General features: G+C 36.2%; 1 pseudogene; it reads right to left on the bottom strand.

Annotated features, from left to right (window-relative positions):
* Nucleotides 1-5,789: 5,789 nt before the first annotated feature.
* On the bottom strand, nt 5,790-14,921 carry LOC130745798 (uncharacterized; annotated as a pseudogene).
* Between the last annotated feature and the right edge of the window lie 1,295 nt (nt 14,922-16,216).

Below are 16,216 nucleotides of genomic sequence, written 5' to 3'. Positions count from 1 at the left end.
TAGAATAGGAATATGTATTATTCTTAGTTAGTCTTTGTAATTAGGCTATAATCATGGATGTAATTAAGCTAGACATATTAGGAATGTTTTGACTTAGTTTTGTATATATACCTATTCAGATTAATGAGAAAATCAACCATTCAAACATTCTTACAAACCGAATAACAACCATCTTTCGAATGGTACCACCTCCATCGATCCCCTCTTCCTTGCACCAAAGGGGTACCATTGATTATACCCTGCAAGTCTGCAAGCCAAGATAGTTCCCGCCCCCGAAGTGGCCGACGCCATCGAAATTTCCAAGACCATAAGCCATCATTCCATTCCCCCATATTGCACACCAGCTCATATTTTTGCCTGGACAGATTATGAAGTCGTGAAAAGCGCGTTCGTAACAGGTCTGTGCCCACCCAATTTTCTGACCAAAAGTAAGTTGCATCCCCATTACCAACAGATTTCACTAACCCTTCCTTGAGCCAATTAACACCATTCGAGGAGCAAGCAACCTTGATGTCTCTCCACCATGGGGAATCACAGCTGCTAGCAGGAAGGTGCTCAGATTTGGCCTTAATTACCTTGCACCACAGAGATTCAGGTTCATTGAGGAACCTCCACCACCATTTGCCGAGAAGAGCCATATTAAAAGCATGGAGATCCTTAATCCCCAATCCTCCACATTCTTTCGGTTTACAGACTTCCTTCCACTTAACCCAGGAAATCTTCCGATCCTCTTCAAAGCCTCCCCACAGAAAGTTGCGCATTATTTTATTGCACTCTTTCACCACACTGCAAGGTGCCCTGAAAAAAGAAAAGAGAAAGAGTGGTAATGCAGTTAAGACACTCTTAGTTAAACAGATTCTCCCACCGAATGATACTGATTTATGTTTCCAGGATGACAACTTGTTGCGAAACTTAGTCACAATTGGATCCCACAATGCCACCTTGCTTCCTCTACCTCCCACAGGAATCCCGAGATACACAAACGGACAAGTCATTGTTTACAGTGAAGTAGCTGCTAACTGGCTAAGCAATCCACCATCCACTGAAATTCCAGCCAACCTACTTTTAAAGAAATTTACTTTAAGGCCTGATATTAATTCAAAGCAGCAGAGAATACACTGTAGGACAACTACATTCTGAACCGACGCCTCTCCCATAAATAAAGTATCATCCGCAAATTGGAGAATACTCAAGTCCATCTCCAAATTACCCCCAATACGAAAACCAGAAAATTTCTCGGAATTTACCGCTTGCCTAAAAAAACCATTCAACCCCTCCGCCACAATAAGAAATAAGAAAGGCGCAAGAGGGTCTCCTTGTCGGAGACCTTTCTCCATTTTAAATTCTCCCCCCGGACTACCATTAATCAGAACTGAAATGGAGGATGACTCCAAACAGCCACGGATCCACTGTATCCATTTGTTATGAAACTTCATCATCTGCATCATATAGAATAAGAAATCCCACTGAACCGAGTTGTATGCTTTCTCATAGTCGACTTTGAAGAATAGTGTTGGCTTCTTTGCAATTTTGCCGCATGAATTAATTCATTAACAATAGCAACGTTGTCCAACATATTACGTCCGCCCAAAAAAGCAAATTGACAATCATTAATCACCTTCCCCAACACTTGTTTTAATCTATTTGCTAAAATCTTAGCTACCAATTTGTACATACATCCGATCAATGATATAGGATCATTCTCCAACCCAATATACGATTAGTTACTTTATAATAACATAAAGTACAAAGAAGAAATGACAATTACGAAAGGAAACTAAACAATATAATATATAAATGAGATTCACACTATTAATAACATTGCAACCTCGAGAGAATTGTTTAACCAATTATAATAAACATGAAAAATATATAAATCTGACTTATGACTAACATCATACATAATGCCTTCAATCTGCCTTCAAAGTGTTATTCCTCATTCCCTTGCCTCCACGGCACTCCAAGGTCTTCAGAGCAAGTCTAAGAACTGAGGTATTGAATTCTCTCGAACTCTACCTGACCTATGTCCTCCCCTCTCCCCCCTATATTTATAACTGCTCTAAGATTGTTTTGAACATTGTTTCACGTTTTTAACGCCATGGGAAGAGAACTAAGATGAATGTCATTGAGATAGACTCATACGGGTAACACTATAAGTGGATATTGGATGCATTTAAGTGGTTGTTATTTTGTGTTGCATAATTTTTATTGTTTATTTATTTTTTCAATGTGAAGATGGAGTGTGCTCTTTTTGAAAACTATGTAGATGATCTTAAACTATTTCTTAATGTTGGTGCAATGATAAATGTTGTTATTCTTCTGCAATTTGTGAAGGTCAAGATGTGGCAGGGTGGGTTGCATTTCTAATCTTTTATAATAGGCAAATCATGATGTGGAAAATTTATTATTCTAAATAGCTTTCCTGCTTGTTAGGTAATTTGTCACTCCAAAATGTGCATAGGGCACTAGGATGGTCTTCAATCCTCCTGTTAACCTTGCAGAGACAGTGATGCAAAGGTGATATACACTTGAGGACTTTCAATTGTATATTGTTTAACAATTTACTAAATATTTGTGAACCTGTGTTGATAACAATGTAGGTACAACAAAGCAATGATATCGGTTCACAATCACTAAGCCAACTACAAGATTCAAGCAAGGTGGAGGACGAACAAGACATTTTAATGCTAACCCGTCGGAAGACTGTTGCACAAGTCATTGAGTTGAAGGAAGTATGTTATTCTTTTTTTTGTTCCCTTTATTACATGGAGTGGTTAAGCGTATATCTAATGATTTGTTACGGCAGAACACTGTCTGTGTGGTATACGCCATTGTTAGTTATGTCGAGGAGGGGATTGATTGGTGGTACAACGCATGTAAGTGCAACAAAAAGGTCTATCCTGATGAAAAGATGTATTTCTGTGAGGTTTGCAACCGACATGTTGTTAGTGTTATCCCTAGGTAAGCAACAAATCTTGCTCCCATGCATAGTTTTTAAATATTATTTTGTTTCTAATCGTCGCCTTATAATCTGCAGATTTCGTCTACAGATTATGGTCCATGATGAAATAGCCAGTGCATCTTTAATACTATTTGACAAAGAAGTCAATGTTCTAATTGGAAATTCTGCTGCTGAGTTAGTTGAAATGGTGGACAAGGTGTTTTCAAGACATTTTTTTATAAGATTTCCTACGCACTTTGGTGTTTATACACAAGTATGTTGATTCTTGAAGTTTTTTTATTTTCAGATTGAGTCATTGAACGGCCTTCCACAAGAGATTGCAAGTCTGGTTGACAAGAAATTTCTTTTCAACTATTTCCTTCCCGGTTAAGAACTCTGCTACATCTCAACCATTTCCTTCCCGGTTAGGACCATCTTTTAGGGTGAAACGAATTTGCAAAGATTCATCTATAATTGTAAAGTTCAAGGCTGCGGTTGGTGAAGACTCTATACGTGTTAACTTACCTTATTGTTGTTATTGTTTTTTCCAATATTCAGCCAATGACTTTTATCTTTATGGAGTTAAGGTTAGACCCTCCTCAATTGTCGTGACATCAACACCTTTCACCGGTGCTAATTTTCCTATATAATTTCCAATATTTATTAAATGGATAAAACTTATGTGACGCTGGGTTTGTTTGAGGACTTTGTTGTAGTTTCCAGCGAGAAATCCCCAACAACCCATGGGTTTACTCTTATAGATCTCAATGATAACACACATGATATACTCCATTATAAGAGGTCTTCTTCCCCAAAAACTGAAGGGGTTGCATCATGCAACTTGAAAAAGAAGAGGGCTCCTGCTAAGGTCACTATCAGAAAGCAGTGATTTAGCGACGGACCAAATCGGTCGCTACATGGGCTAAATCGGTCGCTAAAACTATTAGCGACCGATTTCGTTGGTTGGTATTACCTAAGTCTCTAAAATCAGCGACCGATTTAGCGACTGACTTTGCGACTAATGTAGCGACCGATTTGTACAACCGTTTTAGCTACTGATTTAGCGACGGAAATTAGCGACTGATTTAGCAACGAAATTTAACGACGGAATTTAGCGACGGAATGTAGCGGCTGATTTTGCGACAGTTTCAACCATAATATAGCGACGGATTTGGCGACAGATTTAGAAAGTAAGTGATGAGTTCAGTGACGGAAATATATATAAAATTAACAATAATAATCTGTTTTGCGACGAATTTCTTTTACTGTTAAAAATATGAATATAACCATAATCATCAAAATGATAGGAAACAACAAAACACACAATTTTAACATATCCACAAATTCATCACTGAACCATCACAAAAAGTATACCATGAACTACTTAAACTAGTCTAGTAGTTACAAAATAGTCTATTACATTAAACTTAGTCTATTACATTAATATAGAAATAAAGCTTGACAAAGTTTTCATCAAGAACCACCAAGATCCTCCGCATTCTCTGACTCCTCAGTTTCTGACTCCTCTTGATTTGTGGTTGGCATTGGTGGTTGTTGCATCCTTTCTTCCATCATTTGTATTACCATTCTTTGAGTCTCCTCCAATAATGTGTTTCTCAATTGATCAAATTTTGATCTTCTTACCCATTCAGATGATGAAGAACATGAGCCATGATACTGTTTATTGATAATAGTAGACTCCAATCCCAACCCAAATATTCTACCTTTTTTATCCCCAGCCACTTCACGCCACACATTTAGCTCATTCGGGGGAGGAAGATTTTGCTCAGATGTTCTTTGTGTCTTATCTTCCATTTCACGCACAAATGTACCCTGTTAGCAAGAATTAGTTACAATAAAATCAAGGTTTAATACATCATAAGGCCCCTGTAATTGTAAAGGGAATCAAATCCAGGGCCTAGAAAAATTTTGCATCAAATTGGGTCCTTAGAATTTTTTTTTTTTAATTCAATTAAGGCCAAAGTGTGCCAGCCTTCAATTTTATCCCAGTCATCAATTCCACGTGGCTTTTAGAATTTTTTTAATTAAAAAATAAAAAAATTATTTTTAATTCCAACTCAATTATTTAATCAGGAAAAAAAATTAAAAACTTAATAAAAAACCTAATCTAATAATCCTTAACTAAACAATCTAATAATCTAACTAATAAGCTAATCTAATAATCTAATCTAATAATCCTTATAACCAATCCCTAATTAAAACATTTTCACCCCCAAATTGTGGTTGTTTCTGGGTTTATTTCTGGATTTTTTTAGTTGTTTTTTGTGGGGTTGATTTCTTGGTAAAGGGAATAGGTTTTTGGTGGTTTGAACTTTGAGGATGAAGATGAAGATGGTGGTTGATGTTAGATTTATTGTTGATTATGAGGATTTTTTCTTTCTGAATTTGTTGTTGTTGATTCCATGGAGTTGGAGGGAGATAAGGATTAAGGATATAATTAGGATCAAAGTTAAATAAATTGTAATTTTTTAATATTTTTATTTTTATTTTTCTCCTTAAATAAATGAGATGAGTTGGAATTAATAATTAATTTTTTATAATTTTTTAATTAAAAAAAATTAAAAAAGTCACGTGGAATTGATGACTAGGACAAAATTGAAGTCTGGCACACTTTGGCCTTAATTGAATTAAAAAAAATTTCTTAGGGACCCAATTTGATGCAAAAATTTTACAGGTCCTGGAGCTGATTCCCTTTACAATTCCAGGGGCCTTCTGATGTATTAAGCCTAAAATCAACCATGAATTCTCTTTTACAATACCTAACCTACATTTACCATAATTTCAGGCACAGCCTTGTATGAGCAACAAAGACAAATACACTAAAAGATGTCACAAGAGTCCAACCAATCCATAAATATTTGTCTCAAAGACTAGTCCAATACAATTCATGTATACTAAATTAAAGAAGAGTTTAAAATATCATATATTTACATGCTCTGATTTCTTATCCACAAATGTACCATCCTTGCGTTGATGTGTATGGCGAAACAACTCTAGTGGAGAAGGGTTGAATCCATTTTTCTTCATCTAAAACAAGTACCAAAAATTTAGGATAATATCATTTATATATAAATTAAGAGAATACACTACAAGAGAAAAATCTTAGCCAAATTTTTCTCTATGTTGAGACGTTGTGATAGAGCCACCAATGTGAAGGGTCCCTCCAAATCTTTCACGATCAGATGCCCGATTTGCCTTTGCTTTGACACTTTTCTCCTTGAACTTCTCAGTTTGCCAATGCTCACATAGTCCATCCCATACATGATTTCCAAGCCACCTTGGCTTCTTCTCAATTCTATGAGCCTTACTCAACTATCTTTCATCAGTGTTTGACCTCGAGATTCAAAGTTATTTCTAGCCCATATAACATCAGGTGGACAAACAGAGTATTTTTTCTACAATAAATACAAGTAAAGTTAGATAAAATTGCATACATAGAGATAGTAGATCAAACTTGATAATTTACATTGAAATATACCATGAACTCTCCAAACATCATAATTTTCCTATCTTCTGGTATCTTGCTCCATGTTGGCCATGGTTCATTATAATAACTTCGAAAGATATCAGTGATGGTATTAGCAGCAAGATGCGAAGGTAAGAACCTAAAAACACGACATGTAAACAATTAAAGGTATACTAAATGTACTCCAAGTAACTTATACGAAATAATGCATACCCTTGGCCATCAAGGGTGAATGTAGGTTTGCAATCATTTGATGCATTTTCATATTGTGAGACATTGGTGGAATCTTGTACATTGGTGGAAGGAGTTGATTGAGTTGGTGAGACATTGGTGAAATCTTGTACCACATTAGGAGTTGGTGGGACATTGATGGAAGGAGTTGATTGAGTTGGTGGGACATATGTAGAACGAGTTGATTGAGTTGGTGGGACATGAGTTGTCATATGTGATGACATTGCAACATTTGTTGAAGCTGAAGTTGGAATACCATTGTGAGTTAACCGCTTTGAAGGTTTTTTAGATGAACTTCCTCTTAGAGTTTTGGATTTGCCTCGATCTTTGTCAGACATCTGCATCATTTGTAAAGGTTAGAGTATTTGTATATTTAAGAAAAAATTATACGAGCTATAATATTACAATTAATATAAGTACAATTTGTTACCTCACATAAGAAAAACATAATGTCACATTCTAATTATCATCATCTAAAGATGTATAATCATTCTCATTATCATTCTCATTCTCAGAATCATCCTCATCCTCATCATCATCCACTTCCTCATATAAAGCTTCATCATCTCTCAAGTGACCATCTAGCTCTTCATTTGACACCGGATCCACATGAGTTGTTGTATCTTGAAATGCAACTTCCAATGCACGATCATCAACTATACCCATTGGTTTGGTTTTAGTAACAACCCACCAATCAACCTTTTCTTTTACGTTTTTTGGGTAAGGCATGTAGTACACTTGAATCGCATTTGTTGCAAATATGAAATGGTCATATTTTGAATACCTTCTAGAACGATGAACCTCCACAATTTCATTTATTTATTAACCTTCATCCCACGATTGATGACAGAATCAAACCATTCACAGTTAAATAACACTAACTGTTTGATTGGTTCACCTGGGTACTCTAGCCGCAAAATCTCTTTAAGAATACCATAATAATAGTGTTCATCCTCTTCATCATTACCCTCAACATAAACTCCAGAATTGATGGTTTTCTTATTGACAGTCCCCTCTTCTGAATGAAACTTAAAACCATTGACAAAGTAAATAGGCCAAGTATCCACCTTTTTCTTAGGACCCCATGCTAAGTGGTGTAATAACTGATCTGCTACCATGTTATTTCTATCATGAACCTATCATTAAGCATAAACCTATTAGAGTTTATATTACACAAACATAGGGTTAACTTGTGCAATATTAACTTAAAAAAAACACGATACTTACATACGATCGAAACAAAGTTGGAAACTCAGATGCAATAAGACCATCAATAACAGCTTGAGAGATATTTGGAAAGGTTGCCACCAAGTGTTACTAAAGAATCTAACAATGATCACTATATTATTTAATGTTTCAATCATTGTAACTAAAAGAATGATCAAAATACAAACAAACTTACGTACTTTATATATGGTTTAACTTCGTCACAATTAAGTAGGATATGCAAATGGGCAACATGTAATTCCATATCATTTAAATACCGACTTTTACAAGTTCCATGCGATCGGCCGGGATGATTGAAGATAGATAAATTTCGTTGAACTGCATCGACCTGGCCTCCATCATCATTTCGACCAACTCTATTTCTCGTTGATTGAACATGAGACTCAAAGTAGTATGAACAAAAATGAGAAGTCTCTTAGCATAGATATGCCTCACAAATAGACCCTTCTACCCGTGATTTGTTTTTAACCATTCGTTTCAACCTCCTCAAGTACCTAAAGTGACAAAATATCATTAACCGGTAATTACAAATAAATTAATGTGTACAATAAACGATGCAAGGAATTACCTCTCGAATGGACACATCCATCGATATTGAATGGGACCTTCTGCTATTGCTTCATAAGGAAGATGGATATGCAAATTCTTCATTGAATTAAAGAAACCAGGTGGAAAGATTCTTTCTAACTTACATGTTGTAATGATAATATTTGTAAGACCAAGATTTGGTCAGGTGGTACAACTCTATGTTTTGATGATAACAAGTTTATTATTATGTATGAACAATTGTGGTACTCTAACGCTTGTCTTTTTAAGTTGTGGCAAACAGGCTCTGACTCTGATTCAAAGATGATATACTAATCAGAAGTTGAAGACCAAGAGTAACCAACACAACACTTCTGCACTTAACTACGTTCTTCTGAACAGTAGCAAACGCTTCAGACGCTCTGAAGATTATAAGCTCTGATGTGGACTCCGAACGATCCAAGCTCTGAAGTTCTGAAGACCAGATGTTCTGAGGAACGGTCCTGAAGTTGAAGACTTGGAAGCTCTGAAGTCCAAGTGTAAGCTGGCTCTCAAGACCATAAGCACTTCATGCTCTGAAGGCCAGATGCTCTGATGAACGGTCCAGAAGCAGAAGTTCTGATGATCTGAAGATCCAAGCTTCGCTCTGACTCTGATCACACAAGCTTCACAAGTTCCAACATGAAGTAACGTCCAAGATCAAGAGTCAACTAGGCTGAGGCATTGTCACTGTCATTCGTACAAAAGCTAATGTACTATTTTGACTGCCTCACCTACGACGATCAGTCACAACAAGCTCTGGAAATTCCAGAACTGCCCTCCAACGGACAGATTCATCCAACGGATACACATTCTAAACCTTGGAGTATTTAAAGGCTGAAGACTGAAGAAATCAACTAAGAAAACTTTGCACATACACGTGAAATACTCTCAGCGAATACCTTAGCAATATTTTCTTCATTGTTCTTATTGTGTTTACTTCTGCTTGTTAAGAAGCATCTCTTTGTAAACCGAACTCTTTCACAAACTTTATTTGTAGTTCCTTGAGAGACCAGTGAGGTCAGAATTCTTGAGAAGACTAAGGCAAGGTTGTCTTAGTGCTGCTAGTTCATTGTATTGTTAGTCACTGAGCAGGTTGCTAGTGCAGTTGTAACAATCATTGAATAGTGAATTGCCTTCATTCTAAGAAGGAAGAAATCACCTTAACGGGCGGACTGGATTAGCTTGAGGGATTTATCAAGTGAACCAAGATAAAATCATTGTGTGCTTTTCTCCTTCCCTTAACTCTTACATCTTGTGATCTTTAGTCCGAAAAGATTATCCTTAATCTTAGAGGGAAATTTCTAAAAGCTAAAAACCCTATTCAAACCCCCCCCCCTTTTCTAGTGTTTTTCATACCTTCAATATTTTCTCTCATCCGCCTCAAATCATTCAATTGCAATGTACTTGAGCACAAATCCTTGAAGAACTTGCTCAACTCAGCTATAGGCTTCCAAACTTGAAGTGGTAATGCACTAAAAGCAATTGGTAACAAACGCTCCATAAAGATATGACAATCATGACTTTTCATTCCAAGAAACTTCCCATCCTTCATGGTTACACATCTACTCAAATTTGAAGCATATCCATCGGACATTTTCAACTCACTAACCCATTTACACACTGCCATGTTTTGCTCCTTCGAATGAACAAATTTTGCTTTAGGCTTTAAAGGTTTTCCACCGAGGTTCTCTATTAATTCCAATTCCCTCCGTTTACAATACTCTTTCAAATCCCTTCTTGCCTTAACATTATCTTTGGTCTTGCCTTTGATGTCCATCACTGCATTAAAGACATTATCAAAAATATTTTTCTCAATAAGCATCACATCAAGATTATGCCTTATTAAGTTGTCCTTCCAATATGGTAACTCCCAAAAGATGTTTTGTTTTGTCCAATTATGAAAGACACCATATCCAGGACAAATACAAGGTTGAGTCTCAGTTATTTTTGGCATTTCAGAAACTTCTTCCCACACTTCATCCTCCGATAGCCTTCGTGGAGCTTTGGACGTAACAACTCGATTCTTGTAAAACGCATCCTTATTTTTTCTATAGTCATGATTTGTTGGCAAAAATTGACGATAAAAATCAAAACATGAACATTTACCGCTATGTTTCAGATAGAAAGCCTTTGATTGATTCATGCAATATGGACAAGCAAATTTTCCTGCGGTACTCCAACCCGACAACATACCATTTGTAGGAAAATCATTAACAGTCCACATTAATGCAACTTTCATGATAAAATTTTGCTTTTTTGAAATGTCATATGTCACCACACCTTCATTCCATAACAATTTTAACTCATCTATCAATGGCTGCAAATACACATCAATCTTCTCTTCTGGATTATCAGGCACAAGAATAATCAATGTCAAAAACATATAAGGAGTAGTCATGCAAAGTTCAGGAGGAAGATTGTATGGGGTAACAGTGACTAGCCAACAAGAATAAGGTTTAGCTCCATTACCAAATGACATAAAACCATCAGAACATAATCCTAATCTCACATTTCTAGGTTCTTTTGCAAAATCAAGATGGACATTATCAAAGTGTTTCCATGCTTTTCCATCTGATGGATGACACATCACTCCTGCTTGTCGTTTATTTTCATAATGCCACCTCATGTGTGGAGCAGAACTCTATGAGGCATACAATCTCTTAAGCTTGGGAATGAGGGGTAAATAGTGCATTCTCTTCACAGGAACCTCTTTGTAATTATCCATACCTGTAAGATCAAGTTTTGATCTAGTAGTACAACTCTATGTTTTGATGATTACAAGTTAACCTTTTGATATGAACAATTGTGGTACTCTAACGTGTTTTTCTGAGTGTGCTATTTGCAGGTTCTGACCTCAACTCAATCTCACACAGATCAGAAGCACTGTGTATAAAGAGTGACCCAAGCAACGCTTTCGCATTCACCATGTTCAGTATGAACAGTGGAAAAGCTTCAGAAGTTCTGAAGTTATACAAACTCTGATGTGGACTCAGTCACTAGAAGCTCTGAAGATCCAGAAGTTCTGATAACCAAGAAACACTGAAGGTTCAGATGTTCTGATGGTGTAGAAGACTCTGAAGATCCAGAAGCTGAATAGTGGAAACTCTGAAGTCCAGAAGCAAGAAACTCTGAAGGTCATGTTCTTCCCTCTGAGTTCAGAATCAGAAGATACAATGGTCAGAGGATCTGTGCTTTCCCTCTGACTCTGATCAACCGGCTTCACAAGTTCCAATACGAAGCATTCCCCTGATCAGAAATCTCCTAGGTTTAGAGGTCGCGTCGCTATCCAAGTACAAAAGCTATTGTACCTTCCTGACGACCTACCTAACGTTCTCAGCCACAACAGAAGCTGGATTTTCCAGAACTGCCCTCCAACGGTAGCATTTCCCATGCATCGCTCAACCCTAATCCTTGGAGTATATAAAGAGGCTGAAGACTGAAAGAAACGGCTAGAAGCATTCACATACGCAAGACAATCTTAAATTCTTCTAAGTTTTCTTTCATCTGAAATTCATTGAGTTTACTATTAGCTTTTTAGAAGCAAATCTCTTGTAAACAATTCTTTGATAAACAGTTTGTTTAGTTCCTTTAGGAGATCAAGGTTGATCGGATCCTAGAGAAGACTAAGAGAGTGAATCTTAGTGTGAGCTAAGTCAGTGTAATTGTTAGTCACTTGTAGGTTTCAAGTGCAGTTGTAACTCTTACCTGATTAGTGGATTGCCTTCATTCTAAGAAGGAAGAAATCACCTTAACGGGTGGACTGGAGTAGCTTGAGTGATTTATCAAGTGAACCAGGATAAAATCCTTGTGTGCTTTTCTATCTCTTATCTTTAGCACTTAAGTTCTCGAAAGATTTGTCAAAATCTTTAAGGTGGAAGTTTTATACTGAAAACGTTATTCAAACCCCCCTTTCTACCGTTTTTCATACCTTCAATACCAACCTTTGTTATATGATAACGAGGTCCGCCACAAAATTTCATTGCTTTAATTTCATATCTTCATCCATGTAGAACAACATACAACCTTTGTCGCAACAATCTATTTATTTTCGATGTAAGACCAAGCTTGGACACTATCTTCTTTGCCCTATAATAATCTTCAGGTATAACATTACCTTCAGGATGTGTCTCTTTCATGAGTGTCATATACTCATTGAAAGATCGTTGGGAAATGTTTCCATCTGATTTGATTGTCAATAATCTAACGGCAGTAGACAATTCTATATGATTAGTGCATCCCGGCCACAATGGCTTTTGGGCTGCATGTAGTAAATCATAAAACTCTTGAGCATCTTTATTTGGAGCCTCCTCTGTTTGTTGATTAGGATACATTCTAAATTGTGGATCAAAAGCATCGTAAACTATGTTTTCAAATCCATGACCCTCTTGTGCAGTGCCACTAGTACTAGGAGAAGTATTAAATGCTACGCATGAAGGTGGATCACTTTCTCCATAACATGTCCAATACCAATAATCCGATATAAATCCCCACCTACAAAGATGAATTTCAACCTCTTCGGATTGTAAGTACTTGAGATTTCTACATCTAGTGCAAGGACATCTAATCTCTCCACTAGTAGAGTCTGCTGATTTTTGGCATGCAAGAGAGATAAATTCCTTTAATCCATCCAAAAATGCACTAGTATGCCCCCTTCGGTCAATTACAAGTCTATAATACATCCAACCGCGAATTTGACAGATATCCATATTCTGTCATATAATCAAGCACTGAATATATCATACAACACATTTACACTTTAACTAACAACCAACGATGACATTAGTTCATACAACATCCAATCCATGAAAACACAAACAAACTAGCATTACCCATCCAATGTTAAGAAATTAAACAACATACCTTAGGTAAGAAATCACCTTAGGTAAGAAATCAAGGTATTTAACTTAAGAGCTTCAACAAGAGCAATCTAGCTAGTGACAATCTGAAACAAGTTTTTAAGTAAATTAGTGTGCATATTTGACATTTGTAGTAAACATATATAGTTCGACAACTGAAGAAGGTAAAATAAGTTTTCAAAGATACCTCTGTTTGCTTAAGTAATATGACGCGCTTTGACCAGATTCTATCCCAGGAGAATCAGAGTGGAAAAAGTCAATTGAGTTTCCATCGAATGTGGGATAAACCTGCACAAAGATACCAACACCAAAACATACCACTCAAAATATGAAAATTGAAATAAAAAAAACTAGAATACTAACACCAAAACATACAGATTGCAGCTCAAAATTGTAGCATGTCAAAATCTTTCCAATTTACATGTAGCATTACTCTAAAAGTTAAGTAAAACAAGAGTACTGTAGTTGAATATGATTGATGTCGCAATTGTAATTTTACATGATGGGGACATATAGTTTATGAGGACCAGCCAATTATGAATTACAAGCAATTAAAGAAACCTTTATTTATTGCTTTGTTATGACAGTTTTTTTTCTTGGATAAGCCAATTTATTTTAATATGCACAAAAGTGCTAAGAGAAATATATATAAGAATGAGAGCCAAAAGAAAAGAAGAGAAAGAAAAAAGAACAAAAGTCCAAAGACAAGGCCAAAAACGTCACCAGATGGGGAGAAACAAAACTGAATTTACAATACCAACATAAAACACCCTACTCCTTTTCTACAAGAAACAAAAGAAGCTACAGGTCCCAACAAAGAGGTCTTTTGATCCCAAACCAGCGAGGCTAGCACACTATTGCAGTAAACTCACGAAAACAGAAACATGAGGACAGAATTAGCAGGCCATTCCACGCCTCTGCATTACCATCTAGGTAGAGAACCTTCAAATTATCTCTAGACAAGTGAGAGGCTGAGACTTCCACTCAATCAAAGAATAAGTAAACACCTTTACCTTTGCTTTAAGCCAAGACCAGGACCTGAATTGAATTAGCATGTCAAAATCTTTCCAATTTACATGTAGCATTACTCTTGAAGTTAAGTAAAACAAGAGTACTGTAGCAAATACATTCCAGTCTTTGCACAATCAACCAAAGCAACAAGCCCGTAAATATATATTCCCAGTAAATCACACTCTTTTTGACCTTATTTTTGTTCTATCATGCCAAAAGGAACAAAATTTATGAACTTTTGCAAAAGAAGCTTTTAATAATGGAGGTATTTTTTAGTAATGGAGGCATTCTTTTTAAAAATTCAGCAGAAAGAAGTAGAAAACATCATCATACTAATTGCTAAACTATGTAGTTAAAAGGGGCAGAAAGAGTGACAAACCTCATTTTTGGAAAACTAAAGAGAAACCTTGATGATTCGCGTTGGAGAGGCTGAGAAACATTCTGCAATTCGTTGATCTAGAACCGGAGCAACTTCATCTTGAACAAGACCAGTACCCAACAGCAAGATGATGGTGAACGGCGCAGATTGGGTTTGTGAACAAGACCAGTACCAATGAGAGTTCCTATCGAGAACGAGAACGGTGCAGATAGGATTTGGGAATAAAACATAAACATATGTTGGGCTTATGTTTCGCTTTACCAATGTATATAAATAAAAAATAAACGAACATATTACTAAAAAATTAGTTTGCTCATATGGTAACTTCTAGTGAGAAGAGGCCGTAGAACCTGTGTTCAACCCAAAGGCATGACGTTTTTTAATTTGTTATATTTATAATTAACGTTGCGACTGAATTAGCGACGGTGAACTTAGCGACCGAAATTTCGTCGCTAAAAGGTAAACTAATAAATCATTTAACGACAGAATTAGCGACGGAAACATTAGCGACTGAAACTTTCGTCGCTAAATATAGAAATTTTTGAACAAATAACAAGGAACAACTTAAAGACCGAGTTAGCGACTGACACATTAGCAACTTAACTAATGACCGATCACTCGGCGACCGATATGCCCTTCGCTAAATATAGAAAATATTTTAGAAGGGTAACAACGTTCAACTTAGCGACTGTCATAGCGACGAAAACATTAGCGACCGAATATTCCGTCGCTAATAAATAGAATTGTAAATAATTTAGCCACTGAATACTTAGCTAACTTAAAAAATACAAAAGTGTAAAAGTAATTAGCGACAGATATATCGGTCGCTAAAATATCTGTCACTAAAACAGTCGCTACCTTACTTTTTTATTTTTTATTATATAGTTTAGCGACGGAATATTCGGTCGTTATTATTGTCGTCGCTGAATCAGTCGCTAATAAGTCAAACTTGGGACATGACCAAAATATCATGGATTCTGTTGCAAAATCAGTCGCTAATTGTGACTGAAATAATTCGTCGCTAAATCCCCCGTTAAACAGCGAATTTCTGGTAGTGGGTGAAGAAGAAGATATAAGTCATATGTCATGGATAGTGATTAAACTTCTTGGGAATCTGTATATAACTAATTTAAATTCCAATAATTGTATTATGATACAATGTAATGTGTTTTATGTTATGATACACTCAGTTCATAGCCGGTACTTCCATGACTGGTTATCTACTGAGTGAGTTTAGCAATGACCAACATGAATAAGTTGTCTTCATGTTTGTAATGCTTATGTCTGAAACTGTTTGATTGTTATTGGCTTAACGTAATGGATATTGGTATGGAGATTGTATTACTATAAGCTAAATGCACATAAAAATTATTTATCACTAAATCAATCGTGTTAGAGATTTACTAATTTTAACTTCCTTTCAACTGGATTATAAGACATAAAGTTTACAGTGCGAAAATAATAATGCTTCATTCTGAATAACTATGGCATAATGCCAACATTAATTCCCCCTCATG

This window comes from Lotus japonicus, chromosome 3 (assembly GCF_012489685.1).
Source record: "Lotus japonicus ecotype B-129 chromosome 3, LjGifu_v1.2".
NCBI classification, from domain to species: domain Eukaryota; kingdom Viridiplantae; phylum Streptophyta; class Magnoliopsida; order Fabales; family Fabaceae; genus Lotus; species Lotus japonicus.
This window is presented reverse-complemented; position numbering and strand designations above follow the sequence as displayed.